The sequence below is a fragment of the Anomalospiza imberbis genome, chromosome 2 (genome assembly GCF_031753505.1).
Source record: "Anomalospiza imberbis isolate Cuckoo-Finch-1a 21T00152 chromosome 2, ASM3175350v1, whole genome shotgun sequence".
NCBI classification, from domain to species: domain Eukaryota; kingdom Metazoa; phylum Chordata; class Aves; order Passeriformes; family Viduidae; genus Anomalospiza; species Anomalospiza imberbis.
In genome coordinates, this window is record NC_089682.1 from 78,358,247 (window position 1) to 78,364,503 (window position 6,257).

The following is a 6,257-nucleotide window of genomic DNA, read 5'->3' on the forward strand; positions in this document are numbered from 1 at the left end:
GTGTCTGGCTTCTTGCTGTTGTATGGGGAAAGAGAGACACATAAAAAATGTTACCACTAAATGAGCAAGCAAAAAACCCCCATGGAAATAACCTGTCACTAAGCCAACTGACCTGGCTTTGGTAATTGGAGATCTGCTGTCTGGGCAGAGATCTTAGCTTCCGCTGCCGCTATAAACTTCTGGGTTTCTGGGACATTTCCCAAAGTCTGGCACAATCACCTTCATTGCTCAGGGAGGAATTGCTGCTGTTCAGGTACCCTTCACATCTGTAGGGGCCATTGCCTTATCATGTATCTTTTTCTACCACCTTTGTTTTGCCTTTAATACCCCCACTATCCCATATTCCTGAGCTCTAAGGTGTAAATCTGCTGAGCTGTGCTCCAGCTGCTGTGAAAAGTTAATTTTTGAGGGGAGATTTGTGCTGTTTGTGTGGCTGCTGTTTGTGTGATCAGGGCAAATGGCACTTGAAGGTGGTGCCTTGTGTTGGCAACACCTGGCTGCCCGGAAGGACCCTGGCTCTTATAGGAGTGAATTACTGCAGGTGAGTGCTGTTTTGGTATTGGGGAAGAATACACCTGGGACCTGTAGTGCTGAGCTCTGGCTGCAGTTGGTTCGATATTTCTCAATGTTTTTTTCTTCTGTGGTACAGAGCATCTATAATTTTATTTTGCTGTCTGCTGCATCATCTATCTCAGCCCATTAAAGCATTTAAAATCATAGAATACCCTGACTTGGAAAGGACCCACAAGGATCATTGAGTCCTACTTCTGGCTTTCTGGCTCTGCACAGGACACCCCAAGAGTCACACCATGTGCCTGAGAGCATTGTCCAAACACTTCTTGAACTCTGTCAGGCTTGATGCTGTGTCCACTTCCCTGGGGAGCCTGTTCCACTGCCCAGCCACCCTCTGGGTGAAGAACCTTTTCCAAATATCCAACCTAAACCTCCCTTGACACATTTTCATGCCAGCCACTCAGGTGCTACCACTAGTAACCAGACTTTTTGCTGCTTAATTTGCTGCTTAATTACTTGAGCAGCTGTCAAACCTCTGTAAGATAGGCTGTTACGCCGTCTCTCTTGCTTGAACCAAAGACAAGCAAATAAAGTTATTGCATCCAAGTGGTTTTCATCCTCTGTCTAGAGATGTGGTGGCAACCACTGACTCTGTACTGTGAAGAGCACAGGGCTATGCTTCTCTTTTGAGAAAATATAAATAAGAAAAGATGAAGGTCAGACATGAGATTGTGAGATGCCTTTCTGCTTGGCTCCAGAGTGCTTGCTTATGCAGTAACTAAGAGGGAATTTTCATGAGTGGAGCAGCAGTAGCTCAGCCATCTTCATGGGCAAAGGGTTTGTGGTACCTGTGAATTCAGACTGCTGCTGTACTCATTCAGGCCCTGAGCTTCATCCCACTATGTGGTTGCTTTTTGAGGGAACATAAAGCACACACTGGGATTTACTGCCACACAACCCAGGTCCCAGGGGGACTCTAGCTCCAGGGGATGGTCATGCCCTACCTGCCCAGCTTCTTCTCTGTGCTCTCAGTCATGTCCTGAGCCTGCCTCTTCTATGAAAACCATCTACTGATTCAATTCTTCACCCTTGTGCTATTTGTCCTCTTTTCGTCTGGCCTCAGCCTTGCTGGCTGTAATGATGGATGCCCTGGAAGGGAAATGTAGCCTCGCTGCCTTCCATTCGTTACTCCATGCTCTACCCCAAGCAGCAGATGCCTGTGAAATCCTGCAATCCCAGAAGAGAGCTCATTTGGCATTCCTGTTTAGCTCGTGTTTGAGCAACGTAATTTGGATCAGTGAGCTGTAAGGGGAAAGATTGTTCTCAGCAGAGACTGAAGATTTAGAAGTAAAAAGGTGCTAGAATGGTCACTGTGTACAAATTGGTGATTTCCACAAACACATACTAAATTGCTACAGTCCTTGAGAGATGTGGCCTTCTCCCCACAAGCAAGAGGCACCAGGCTGACTGTTCCACCAAATTCAGGCTCTTGCAGAGAAGCTGAGGTCTGTTCTGTGTTCTGAGCACAACTTTAACAATTCCTCAGACATGGACAAAACAAGTTAATCTTGTTCTTAGAAACCATTGACCTTTCTGTTGACACTTTAAAAGGAAAAGTCACCCTGAGGCAAACTTCTGACATAGAAACATTTCAACCTGAGCAGTTCAGTGCTGGCAAAGTTCTCAGCAGTGGAAAAGATGTTTTCATAAGAGAAAGTGTCAGGCTGCTTTTAAGTGTCGGGTGCTACCTGTTACACCTATAACAGTGGGTGACACCTTGAGTTCTATGAATCTGATGGCTCAGCTGCTCTTCATTCCTCAGAGGACCTTTAGAGGAGGTCAGGCTGTGAAGTACAAACCAAGTAAAGTTGGAGGGGGATGAGAGCTGCTGTTTCATATACACAGCTTGGCATGTCTTTGTGTTTTCCAGTCACGAGGATGTCTTGCAAATTCCAGATGTGTGGAAAATTATGCCTTTACCTTGGCCTTTACAATGTTTCCCATCATGGTACTTGACTCCTTACAGGCTGTGGCTGAGATTCTGCCATGGTTTTGGCAATGTCTGCATTATTAAATTAAACATGCACAGGTTTACCAACTCTGGGGCCAAGGGAGACCAAATGGCCAACATCTATGCTGCTGTTAGACTGTCTTAGCTCTTACTTAGAGATGCGGCATGTGAATTACTTCTTGGTTACTGGGGGTCTGTGCTAACCCCTAAACCATGTCTGAGAACTTGCAGACCACACCACTGGCCCTATTCTCTGAGCTTGGATGCCTGGGGTTTTCCTGCTAGTGCCTGGCTCTCTTGAATTTCCCAAGGTAAGCACAGCCTCTGAGCCCTGGTGCTCCGTGCCCATCCCAAAACCATGCAGTTCCTCAATTTTTCCCTTTGTGGTGTTCAGGAGTGGCTTGTACTCTGTCAGCCCCTGGTAGCTTCTCCTGCTGCCTCAGGGTATTCCTGTCCACAGCTGAACTTCAAGGAGCTTTGCTGGGATTAGTTTAGACATGGAGGATTACTGAAATATCTGTGATATCTGTTATGAATTCACTCCATTTAGTGCTCCAAACTCTTCCTCCTTACTCCTGGATTATCAGCCATAGCTATAGCTAATGAGTTTGTTAGGAACACTAGCAGGGAGATGAGCTGACACTGATGAATTGACATAGTTTACTGTGTGCCGTGGAGGAGTCTTCAGGTGGTTACAGTCTCCAGTTCTGGTGACACAGCTGCAAGTAGCATAGAGGCAAAAACTTGTGTACCACAGTTATCTGGTGTATGGGTTGTGTCCCTGCTATGAAATGTTGTCTGTATTTCTGAGCAATGGAGAGCTATGTATTAAAATGAATCTCCTATGAAGGCTGCTCATCCTGCTATTTCTTCTTGTAAAATTCCTTCACCAACAGCTTCAAGGACAATGCTGTATTGCTTAGACACTTAATGCTGTAGAATTTGTCTTGGAAAATAATATAATTGCATTTTTTTCATAATAAAGCCATTATACTGTCAAAAGCCTAATTTTCTGTTGCATTAGCCGACAGCCAGCAGAGATTGCTGGGAAAAGAAAGTGCTTAGCTTAACCTAAATTTCTTGCTAGCAAGAAAAATGGAATGAAAACAAAATGAATTTATAATGAAATGGATTTATTTCTGGGCTTTCCTATTGTGGTGTTGTTTGCTTTCTTTGAGGGCATTTAGTGCTGCTTAGCAGCCCTGGAGACAGAAGTCCATTATTTACCCAAAGAGCAGCCAAGAATGGAGAGACAACAATGCAGCTTTCCTCCCTCCTTTTTGCTCCATCTTCTGCATCCCAAAACAAGCCTCAAATTTGCCCAGAAGGGAGCGTTCTTCATCGAAGAGAGGACAACTAAGTCTGTGTGGTCTGCTGCCTTCTGTTGGGGATGCCAGCAGAGGGTTTGCTGGAGGTCTCCAGTTCCTCGGGGTCAGGTCCCCGTGCTGGGGAGAAGCATGGGATGCCTGCCTGGAGTGTGGGAGGCAAAGGGCTGGCAAGGGTGTCTGAATCCATCTGTGCTTAACCAGCCCTCTGGGAAGCAGGATCACAAGGGCTGTTTGAGGAACAAGGAGGACAAACATGTGGTCTTGCTGAAGAGATTTTGCAAAAGCCTGCGCAAAAAAAAAAAAAAAAAAAAAAAAAATGTTTCTTTCCATGGGAATTAAAGCTAGGGGGAAAAAGTGGGAGTGCCAGATATGAGCTGGTCTGTGGCAGCAACTTTACCCTCCTCCTCCCTCGGTCCCAGGAATTGTTCCTGGAATCTCTGCATGCGGGCACTTAGATACCTGCAGAGATTCCCAAGCATCCATGGCAATTGTTGCCTGTAGCATGGCATTTTTAATTGCAGGTTTAGAGGCAATTACAAATCATTTGAAACATAGCCCTGGTTTATTGGAGAAGGTTTACAATGTGGGGGAAATGCTGTCTTTTGTCTGTCAGCTGCCCATTGAGGTAACAGCATGGCCAATAATGGATATCAGCTCCAAAACAGTAGGGGATTTAGTTCTGGAGGTGGCTGTTCCCTCTCTGAAACAAAACTAGAGCTGCCTCATGTTGTTCTGTTTGTTCCCAGACTATTGAAACCATGAGTAAATGCATTCTACTTTTTCTCCATCCCTAATCTTGCATGTCACATCTTATATAGAGGATTCTTTTTCCCTGGAAGGAATGGGAATTTGATGATCATAGCTTACTGTCCTAATTAGAACCTTGGCTAAACTTGCACTGTAGTGAAAATATTAAATTCAGGTTGTAACCTTTCTTTGCCCTCTTCTGGCCATAAAATGGTGTTAAACTGTATATTTTTACCTCTGATTTGGCCTGTCCCCCAGATTTCAATGCAATGGGAGATTCTTGGATCTCATGTTTCTTTAAAAGTATTGTTGATAACAATCAAAACAGAAATTACTTTTATAATTACTTTTATAAAAAAGAGCATTATTTATTAAGGCAGACATCTGTTTTTGCTTTCTCTTTCCTCCCTTATGCTGAGCAAGACAAGGGAATGAAATGCCAGGGAGGGAAATATGTTGTTTGAGTTATAATATAGAAGTCATATGCTTAGAGTTGCAAAAGCATACATATTCATTCCTATGCTAGTGTGAATAAATGTGTATGAATCAGCCATGAATACAGTCAGCCTTGACATTAGGGGAAGGCTTATAACTGTAATACAGTTTTGAGACCAGGCTTTCCATGGGTATGAGACAGCCAAAAATAGCAGCCTTTAATCAGTGTCATGTAAATGGAATTGCACAAAGAGGGAGCATGGTAACATGGAGTTGGACTTGGTGACTCCCAGCTCTGTGTACATCCCAGCTGTGTGATCCCATTGAAGGCAAGAGTTGGTGATAGGGACTAATGCTGAAGGGCAGGAGGAGCAGTGTGCTGGGAAAGTGGGCAATGAAAGTCATCTGGACAGGCAGGGAGTGGGGAGCTGAAATTCATCTTACTCCAAAGCATTAGAAAGATATTAAAGACTGTGACTGCCCAAGCACCTTGAGGAAATGAAGCTTCCACAAGGACGAAGTTACAGGAGTAAAAATCAGTCATAAGAGGGAATGACACAGGACAGGAAGCAGACTACAGTTTGACAACACAGAGCAATGAGAGCTGCTGGCTACTGGAGAAAGTTCAGTGCTAATGAACAGAAGGTCTGGCACTTGAGAAAGAAATTAAACAGCCTGTGGACAGCAGAAAGGGTTGTGTAGCAGAGAGACACTCCAGGTGACTGAGTTTATTACCAGGAGCATCTTTGCTGAAAACCTCACACTGCATTGGTGGTTGTGAAGAAAACAACACATTTCTCCTCTGGAATGGTACTTTTGCTCTTCCTGCCTGGGGTTCCCCTGTCTGAACAAGGCTGAATGAGGGTGGAAAAGACAGTGCCAGAGGGCCCAAGGTTCAGCAGCACTGGGATGCAGGGACAGAGCTGTGCCAGCTACAGCTCCTACAGCAGCCATGAGTTGTTTTAGTGATCATTTGGATGGCACAAAGCCACCTTTTCTTGCCTTGTGATTTCAGTAAGGTGGTATGGGAACAGAGCCATTTGACTGCCTGTGTGGTATGAAAAAATAATTTTCTTGGGGAAGTATTAGGAAAAAGGACATGTGTGAAGAGGACACACAAAAACAGCCACTTTACTCTGGCTATAATCTGTCTTGTGTGCATATGGCAGTTTATACACTCACAGAAAAAAACACATGCGATTAATTCAGCCCACTTCTGAGAT

At 44.6% G+C, this 6,257-nt stretch overlaps 1 protein-coding gene across 1 annotated transcript in view; it reads left to right on the forward strand.

Moving 5' to 3' along the window:
- The window catches only part of FSTL1 (follistatin like 1), a 52,863-nt gene that overhangs the window by 16,910 nt on the left and 29,696 nt on the right, over positions 1 to 6,257 (forward strand). The window lies entirely within an intron of this gene.